Source organism: Miscanthus floridulus, chromosome 8 (assembly GCF_019320115.1).
Source record: "Miscanthus floridulus cultivar M001 chromosome 8, ASM1932011v1, whole genome shotgun sequence".
In the NCBI taxonomy this organism is placed as follows: Eukaryota; Viridiplantae; Streptophyta; class Magnoliopsida; order Poales; family Poaceae; genus Miscanthus; species Miscanthus floridulus.
Window position 1 is genome coordinate 194,879,351 of NC_089587.1, and position 9,860 is coordinate 194,889,210.

At 44.5% G+C, this 9,860-nt stretch overlaps 1 pseudogene; it reads left to right on the top strand.

Annotated features, from left to right (window-relative positions):
* Positions 1-3,888: 3,888 nt before the first annotated feature.
* LOC136474440 (cytosolic Fe-S cluster assembly factor NBP35-like) lies at positions 3,889-7,464 on the top strand (annotated as a pseudogene).
* The last annotated feature ends 2,396 nt before the right edge of the window (positions 7,465-9,860 follow it).

The window sequence follows — 9,860 nt, forward strand, 5'->3', positions numbered from 1 at the left end:
GAAAATATACGTATATCACTTTCCAATAAATATTTGAGGAATTTTGTCGTGGGACATCAGACAAACGTTGTATTTGCTGGTAGACACCGCCAACTCAGAAATATGCCCAGTACCATTATAAAATCACGTTTCTTTGCCACCAGACACCGCAGCAATTAAAATATTAATTTTCACAGTTTGGGAGTGAGAAAGGGCAGTGAAAAGACCATATTGCCCCGTGGTCATCTTCCTCCTCGAGACTCCACCCGATGAGAGGTCTGTCCATGTCCTTCGATCGCCGGCGCTACATCTGACGGCTGTGCGTACCTTCGCCGCCCTAGTAGCGTAGTCCGAGGCAGACCTCGCGCAGCTCGATTCGGCACAGCACGGCAGCGTGCCTGCCCGTTTGTGCGCGGGGAGGGCGCACGGGCGCTCGCGCTTGGCTCGGCCATGGCCGGGACCTCGCGATCGCCAGAGCTGGCGGCAGTGGCGAGAACGGCGGCGGAGCTGGCTCCTCCCGCGTGGCATCGGCTGGACTCCTGCGCGAGGCCGGGGCCGGAGGACGGGCACGGGGTGCGCGGGCGGCCCTGCTGCCTCGCCGGAGCCGGGCGGGCGCGGCCTCTCCGGAGCTGGTTGGGCGCCGGAGCCTGCAAGTGCACGGCCATGGCGGCCTCTACCGTGGCAGGCGCGGCCGGGGCTAGAGCTGGCAGGCGCGGCCGCGCGGCCTGCTCATGGTGGCCAGCTGAAGCGCCGCCGCGGGCAGGTAGCCGCAGAGTCCAAGGCCACGCCCCCGACGGAGGCGGCGGCGGCGGAAGCATACGAAGTGGCGGCCATAAAGTATCGAGGCATCAACGCGGCGACCAACTTCGACGTCACGCGTTACGACGTGGACAAGATCATGGAGAGCAACATGCTGGTCCCGACCGACCAGGTCCGGCGCAACAAGGACGGCCAACGCCGTGCGCCGCGGTCTCGGTCGCCAAACACGCATCATCATCGGCACCGGTTCAGGCTGCCAACTGCACGGCGGGCACCTTGGAGATGCAGCCGGCGGCTGTCGCGTGGTCCAACGAGCTGCGGTGGCCAGCAGCACCAGGACATCGTGTCCGTGGACGCCGCTCGGGCACACGCCGCAGCGCCATCACGCACATGCCGAACGCGTCGTCGTTGCTGGCGGCCCCGACCTTGAGCAACTGCAGCTCCAGGGAGCAGAGTGTTAGCACTGCGGCTACTGCGTCTGGTCCGACGACGAACCGAAGCAGCCTGCGTTCGAATAGCCGGTGAAAACCAGAGGTCGAAGTCGAGGGCAGTTTAGACATTTCTTCTGCCTGCTCTCTCCTCGAAACTGAAAAATGAATAAAATAATCAACGCGACGTCTCTCGGCCAAGAATCACAAATTTGTAATGTCCACCGGCAAATTTCGACGTTGACGGTGTTCCCTAGCCAATTTCTTGTTTCTTCAGTGTCCCACAGCAAAATTCCCCTAAATATTTTTATAAAAATAAGAAATCAAAGTTATGTTTTGGAGGCCGTGTCACTGTCCAAAAGGACTTGAATTACCAATTTAGAGGGAGTAGCTGTTAATATTGGAATATACTCCATCCGTTCCAAATTATAAGTCGTTCCAACTTTCTTGAAGAGTCAAAGCATCTCAATTTTGACCCAAATTTTTAGAGAAAGTTACAAAGATTTATGATATCAAATAGGTATACTATAAAAATATAATTAATGAAAATTTTAATAATACTTATTTAGTATCATAAATGTTATTAATTTATTGTATAAATTTAGTTAAACTTGAGATAATTTGACTCTTCAAAAAAGTTGAAATGACTTATAATTTGAAATGGATGGAGTATGTGGTAAAACTTTGTACGGGTCATCAATTGTGGTTTTATAAAACCTTTTGTTTTAGCAAAGATTTACTACGAGAAATTGAACGAAATGCCTTTCGCTGATGATTTGGATGATTATCGTCTACGTGCAAAGTTTCTCCAACCTCTTTTTGAGCAGTAAGACGCAGGCTCGCTAGTCAAACGAACTGTCTCATCAACTGATCCTATCAGGGTATCATCTAGAGACGACGTCAGCCTTGCATTTTTTTTCTAAATGGTGGTTGTCAAATAGGTTTATTGGTCTCGTTTAGTCAAAAACTTTACTTTGTTTATTTGTGTGAGTGACTGTAAGATAGAATTCTTTATAGCTCGTGTGCTAGCCTACGGGCCAAACCTTGTAATAATTGGTCTGATTCTACTTGACGATAGATGAAGCCGGATATGAACTATCCTTGATCTTAAAAAAAAAAGTGCTAATGAACCGAGCCGAGCCGACGAGGATTCCTGCCATGGTTCCAAATGCTTAGTGGCCTCGGAGCATGTTTGCACTAGTAAAGTTGCCGGGGGGCTTGGTCTGAAGGACCTGCCTTCTTCTCAAATTTGTCGACAAATTTCTTTCTGGTGATTCTGCCCCTTGGAAGGACTGGCTGCTTCGCAATCGCAATGACTCCATTTTTTCTGAATCTCCCTCCTCCTCCCCTTCCTACCTTTGCGAGCACCGAGCTTGGAGCCTTGCTATCTCTTTTACAGGTTACCCAGCTCCAAGAGGGGCCGGATATTCGGCGCATGAAGAACACGGGCAAAGCCTTCCGGACACGCGATGCATATGAAGCGCTTGCCCCAACTCCCGGTGTACAAGATTTCCATGGGAATTGGATATGGAATACCAAAGTACCGAACAAAGTTAATTTTTTTGCACGGCTGTACTTCAAGGATCGGCTGAGCACCAAAGCTAACCTGTATCACAAAAACATCTTGGAAGACGCTGTCTGTCGTCGCTGCAGCCTGTTCGTTTGGTCGTAAACGATCATGGATTATAAGCCAGAATAATATTTTTCTCTCACACCAAACTAGCCAGCAGTGATAATCCACAATCGTTTCAGCCAAAACGAACAGGCTGCTAGTGAAGACAGGCGCCGTGCTTTCTTTGACTGTCAACTCAGTAAAGAATTATGGTGCCGCATTGGCCTTCCTTCCCTGGCGCGCTCACAGAGGATATGAATATTTGGTCGATGCCACCAACCCTCTCACAAGACCCAACCACATGGCCGTCCGTGCTGCTCATAATTTTATGGCGACTATGGGATACCAAGAACGGCCCCATCTTTAGAAGTGAGAAGCTCGGCAGGTCATTTCTCGGGTTTCTGATGACTTAGCGACTTGGGAGAAAAGATTTGCAGCTGCTGATATGGTCCCCGGTCTCCGTCGATGGAGCTGTTTTCTTAGATCACGCATGTGTCCACAACTCCAAGATGTCGTGTGATTTTTTCCCCCTCAGCAACAAACACTTTCTTTGAATGGCAATGAAATCCAGGCGGGAATCTCTCCCCTCCGTAGTTTACTGTAAAAAAAAACGAGCTGAGCTGGGTCGAGCCGAGCTAAAATTTTAGCTAACGAGCTGAGGCGACTTGGCTCTTTAGGTTAACAAGTTCGAGCCGAGGCGGCTCCTCGTACCCAGCCATAGCCGAGACCGCGAGACGACTCAGGGTGTGTTTGGTTGAGCTGTGGCTGTGGGAAAAAGCTGCTGTGGGCTGTGAGCTGTGGGAAAGCTGCTGTGGGCTGTGAGCTGTAGAAAAGCTGAAAGCTGTTTGGTTAAAAGTATAAAATATATCTTCTATCTTTATCTCTCTCGAAACAACTATGAAAAAGCTTTTTATGTCACCAATTTCGAAAAGCAGAAAGCCAAAAGCCAAAAACAGGGTCAAACCAGCTTTCAAAAATATACTACAGAAAAACAGCTGCTTCTGAAAAAGCAGCCTGAAAAAGCAGCCCCTTTGATTAGGCTTTTGATTTTTTGGGCCAAAAGCCAAAGCCAAAAAAAAAAAAAAAAAACCAACCAAACGCACCCTCAAACCCCAGCGCCGGAGCAGCAGGAGAAGAGAGAGATGGAGAACGGCAGCCGCAAAGGCAAAGGCAAAGGCGATGTCCCCGACGACGCGAATGAGCGTAAGGAACCATTCCCCTGTGCCCTCCGGTGCCCTCGTTCTTCGTCTTCTCTTCTTTGCGTTTAGGGCCGGCTTTCTGCAGCCATGTTTTCTGGAGTTTGATCGGGTTCAAGGGTATTTGTGTTTCTGAATATGCTTTGTTTGGTGTTGCTCAGATTGCCCTGGAACGCAGTCGGCGGAGGCGGGGAAGGCGGATGCCTGCGCCGGATGCCCCAACCAGCAGATTTGCTCCACCGCCCCCAAGGGCCCTGATCCCGGTAAGTGAATCATGCATTTTCTTGTATTTAATTCCATTCGATTCTGTGATTTGCTCTGGTACTGGTTTACTGTTATCTCCATCAACCGTCATATCATTTTATTTGACCAGTAAGGTTACATTATATTACAGTGCCCGTAGATTTGGTTTTTTTTCCTGTTTTTGAGCCCCCTGAAGCATTTTAGATTTAAGGATTTACAACAGCTGCAAGTGCTTATAAGTAAAGGCCAAGTGCTGGTAGAAATAGCATGTGGTTTTGAGAAGTTGATGTCCAAAAACAAAGGGAATTGAATCAGAAATTTTAGCACCAATAAAAGTGCAAATTTGCACTAGACATGTACTTGCTTTATCCAATTATATGATTGAATGTTGAAGCAATCAAATTTAAGAATTGTTCAAAGTAAGTTAGCTTTGTCAGAGTATAGTACGGAAACAATGTCGCTGACTGAGGAAAGAAGGGTAGGGACTTGGGACGTTGTGGTTCCTGTAAAATAATTCATGGCGATCCAAACATGTAGTAGTATCCAGGGGGGCACCTGGTATCCTGATGCCACATCCTGTTATCTTTGCTGCTAAAGAAGGTTCAAACATGGATGGATCTTTAGTGTCCAGATTTCATATTTGAATCTTGTTCCAAGTATTTGGCGGGTTTGCTAGATAGTAGGTTATGCTGCTTCAAACCTGTGTGCACCCATGTGCTACAGGGCTACACATCACAAGAAAAGCCTCATGAACAAATGTTTATGATCTGTGATTGTGGTAACCGTTAGTTGGTGAACTCTTGCTAGTGATTAGGCTTTTTAGCATGCTCTTTATTGTCAATTTGTACTGTTAATCATAACCTTTTGAGCAGTGAAGATCCAAAAACGAAGGGAGATGAATCTGAAGTTTTCAGCTGCCTAATGAAAGATTTTCACCAGACCAGTGCCCATCCTGCGTCTAGTCTAATCCAATTGATTAGTTAAATATTGAAGCAATTAAATTTGTGACATCTTCAAAGTTTTGTCTGATTAGTGTAAAAACACTGTGACCGAAGTGGCGGGGACTTGGGAAATTGCGATTCCTGTAAAACAATTCACTTATTACCTGTTGAATTCCTTATAAGCAATTCGTTATGACATGTTCATTCCTGTAAAAGAAATAAAGAATTCATTATGACCTGGTGGTGGTATCCAGATGCCACATCCCTTTTTAATCCAAATTCCAAAAGGATAGGAAGAGCTCACTGCAACTAATGCTATTGAAGGTTCTAACTTTGATGAATCTTGAATTTGGTGAGTTTAAAAGAGTGCATGGTTTTATATTTGGATCTTGTTCCAAGCGTTTGAGGGTTTTTTATGCTAGGTTGTAGGCTCTGTTGGTTCAAACCTGCCTTTTCCTTACCTTACAAGGATTGCAGACCATACCATGGAAAAAGAATATTTTTGGAAAAACATCAACAGTCATTTTCTGTTACTTCTGATACAAACTTCTTAGTTACCTTGGGATCTCCATGATCTTTGAGAGGTTGTTCTATGGAGTATGAATATGCAAGATTTTAAAATTTGTGCTACTTGAGTGTTAGTTTGTTGACCTATTTGCTAAAGCTGCTTCAATGAATTGCCTCCATTTTCAGTAATTAGCAGCTTTACGAACATTGTACACAATCCATCTGCTTGTCGTAAATGTTGAGGCTTGAAGAATTTTAGATTGAGCAGGAAAGACACTCAATGCGATTATCCTCTATTCCTGCACTATATACTTACTGAATGTTAAAGACTACACCATCAAGTTTTCAGTGACTTCCATCAATCAGTTCAGTGCTATAAATAAATGTTTGGCCTAAATGCAATCATCAACAACTCTAAATGTGATAATCATTGTAATTTATTTTTGATACATCACTGGAGCAAAGCATCATGTTTAAAATGTCAAATGTGTGATTGCCTAACCTTTTGTAGTTTGTTGCCATTTATCTTGAGCTAGGATTATTTTTGTATGCAGTTCAGTATGATTAAACCGTTCGCCATAGGTGAATGGATCAATTATATATACATGGACACTATTTACATGCTGCTTGTATATGTGCTAGGTGAAAATGAACTGATTATTGACTGACTGTATTTTGCAGATGTGGTTGCTATTGTTGAGAGGTTGGCTACTGTGAAACACAAATTATTAGTTTTGTCTGGAAAGGGAGGTGTTGGAAAGAGCACATTCTCAGCCCAACTCTCGTTTGCCCTAGCTGAAATGGACCATCAGGTTGGTCTTCTGGACATAGATATATGTGGCCCTAGCATCCCAAAAATGTTAGGCCTTGAGGGACAAGATATCAAAGCAACCTTGGTTGGTCGCCTGTGTATGTTGAGTCCAACCTTGGTGTGATGTCGATTGGTTTCATGCTGCTTAATCCAGATGATGCTGTCATATGGAGGGGTCCTCGCAAGAATGGACTGATCAAGCAGTTCTTAAAGGATGTCGACTGGGGGGATATTTTGACTATCTTGTAGTGGATGCTCCTCCAGGAACATCTGATGAGCACATCTCGAACGTGCAATACCTGCAAGCCACAGGAATTGATGGTGCGATAATTGTCACGACTCCGCAACAGATCTCTCTGATTGGCGTGAGGAAGGAGATAAACTTCTGCAAGAAGGTCGGTGTCCCTGTCCTAGGTGTTGTGGAGAACATCAGTGGCCTGAGGCAGCCGCTTTCAGATCTCAGAATCGTCAAGCCAGGTGAGGCAGGCGAGACAGATGCCACAGAGTGGGCCCTGAACTATATCAAGGAGAAAGCCCCTGAGCTTCTGTCAGTCATGGCCTGCAGTGAGGTGTTTGATAGCAGCAAGGGAGGCGCCGACAAGATGTGCCGTGAAATGGGGGTTCCTTTCCTTGGTAAGGTGCCCATGGATCCACAGCTGTGCAAGGCGGCCGAGGAAGGGACGTCATGCTTTGCTGATCAGAAATGTAGTGCCAGTGCGCCAGCTCTTCAGAGCATTGTGAAGAAGCTGATCAAGACCGAGTGAGAAAATACTGTCGGCCTGCTGGGAACCTGGTGGTGAGCACTGAGCAGCAACAAGATGAAATGGCAGATGCCAGGCCAATATATTTGTTACTGTGTTAGTGTGTTACACACTAAATCTGTAAGTTTCTGTTCGTGAATCATCAGCGGGTGCAGAAGCTACTTGCTTAATTCTGCTCTACAAATTGAATGTTTTGAGGCGCTCTCTGAATGATGCTTGAATGCTTCGTACTGTACATACCAGAACTGAGGTGGTGTTTAAATTTAGGGAGTAAAGTTTAGAGATGTCACATCGGGGTGTCACATGGGAGTGCTCGGATAGTAATAATAAAACAAATTACAGAAGTCCTCAGTAATCCGTGAGACGAATTTATTAAGCCTAATTAATCCTTCATTAGCATATGTTACTGTAGTATCACGCTGTCAAATCATGGACTAATTAGGTTTAAAAAATTCGTCTCGCAAATTAGTCGCAATCTGTGCAATTAGTTATTTTTGTCTATATTTAATACTCTATGCATGTGTCCAAACATCCGATGTGATATAGAGTAAACTTTAAGGAAAGGAACTAAACAAGGCCTGAATGAGTGGATGGTGTTAGCGATACTAGTAGAAAGCGTGCGCCCCTGCTGGTGTTTGTAAATATAGATAGAGGATATGTTTTATTTATGGAGTAGAAACCAGTCTAAAGTAATAAACAAATATAAAGAGGACTACATAGACATATGTTACAGGTAGTGATATATTTTAGAGCTTCTTGTACTTCCTGTGAAAAGAGTTGTACTTAGGTCTAGTAACAACAGGGTATCAAAAGTGCATAACAGAGTTTCAAAATCTTAGGGCACAACGAAAATATATGATGAGTAGAGGTAGGCAACAGGCTGAAACCAGAGCAACATGATATCATATATAGGAGTGTAAGTTATAGATTTTTAAGGTCGAGAAGAGTAGGTATGGCTTGAGACAGGCCAAAATATACAAATTGCATTGAGGCATAGCAAGTAACATACATATCGGCAACATAAATACAAAAAAGGAAAGCAAAGTACTATAATGGTATCTATAGTAGAAAATTAGGCACTCAGCAGGCAATTGCTGACTGAAGAGCTGGCATGATGTAAAAAACCGCTTTGAACAAACTGCGGCAATATAAATCAGAATCAGAGGGGAGAACAGCAGGACAACTGACCTGCTGCCATGCGACGCTGCTTGCCTGCTTGCCCATTGGCTGCTGCTGAGACACACAAGCGTACAGGTGATGGCCTTTTGTTGTTGTTGTCCTCCAATCAAGCGTACATGCTCTGTTGCTGAGACACACAAGCGTACAATAGTTTAGTATAGCATAGGTAGCAAAAGAATAGCACAATTTATGAAGTGGCATAGAGCATAATTATAGGTAAAATTGAATCTAATATGTGGTTCGTGTTATGGTCAAATTCCCTCAGACAGTTCAGGGTATGAAGGCAAATGAGAGATCGCAATATCTTTGGCTCCTCTAGCTACAACAGCGCAGCGATGAACTGCAGCACCGCTCTCACAAGCATCCCAGGTTGGCCTGCAGCCTTGCCAGCAGCAGCTGTGCGCCTATGCTGCTGATTTATCCCCCTTGGAGAAGGCCATGACGGAGCGTGAGAGGGCCAAGATGAGGAGGGGAGGCGACTGAAGTAGGAACAGGGGATCAGGGGAGGTGAATATTGAAGATAGGCACTGGAAACATTCGGAACAACAGAAGACAATATAAATGTGAGCACTAAGAAACTAGAAACATTATAGCTTCATAAAGTTACCTCGATAATGACTCAAGCAGCGTCACCGCAGATCTACTATAATCGTGTGGCAAGCGTTCAAGCTAGAAAAAAGGAATGATGGGTAACATTAATTAGTGGTACCTTAAGCTCATATAGTACAAACAAAAATCTTTAAAGTTGTCACTGCTCTAATACATTTAAGTTGCCAAGCTCACTAAAATTCTTATAGTACGATGCCACCTTAAACTGAATAAGCACCACATTATTTTGTGCCTATTGACCTCATATAAAAAAACATGACCAACTTGGTTAGTGCACCGAGAACAAACAGGTAAAAAACAAACAAATACTTGTTGTACACATCATCTGGCTTATATTTTTTAGTTCAAAAATCTTGTATTTAGAAATAGGAGCATGAAAATGGCGAACCATTAAGATGGTCTGTGAAAATTTCAAGCTAAAACTTGCGCGGTTGGTGTGGTGTTCCAAGTTCTTTTTTAAGAAATAAAGTGGTGTTCCGAGATTTGCTTGGCCATCGGCCTATTAATGTAATTGTGTGCCAATAATATTTTAATAAAGTTTGTAGTACAAACTTCGTAGGTGGCGGTGAAATACTTGCGATCGAGAAAGGAATTCCCTAGCTAGCATGGTTGGTAGCTTGGAAATCGAAGTTGATGCAAATCCGAGCGAGACGTAATCAAATTTCTTAAGTTAGAAAACGGTGTCACGAGGCTACGTTGGGGAATTTTTATAGGAGAATCAGGTTAAGCAGTGGCATGGTCTTAGGGTTTGTTATAGTAGCTTGACATACCATCTCGAGCGTTAAATAGTTGGTTTAGCAATTAGATCATTGAGTTGGATTTTTGAGCAGCTTTA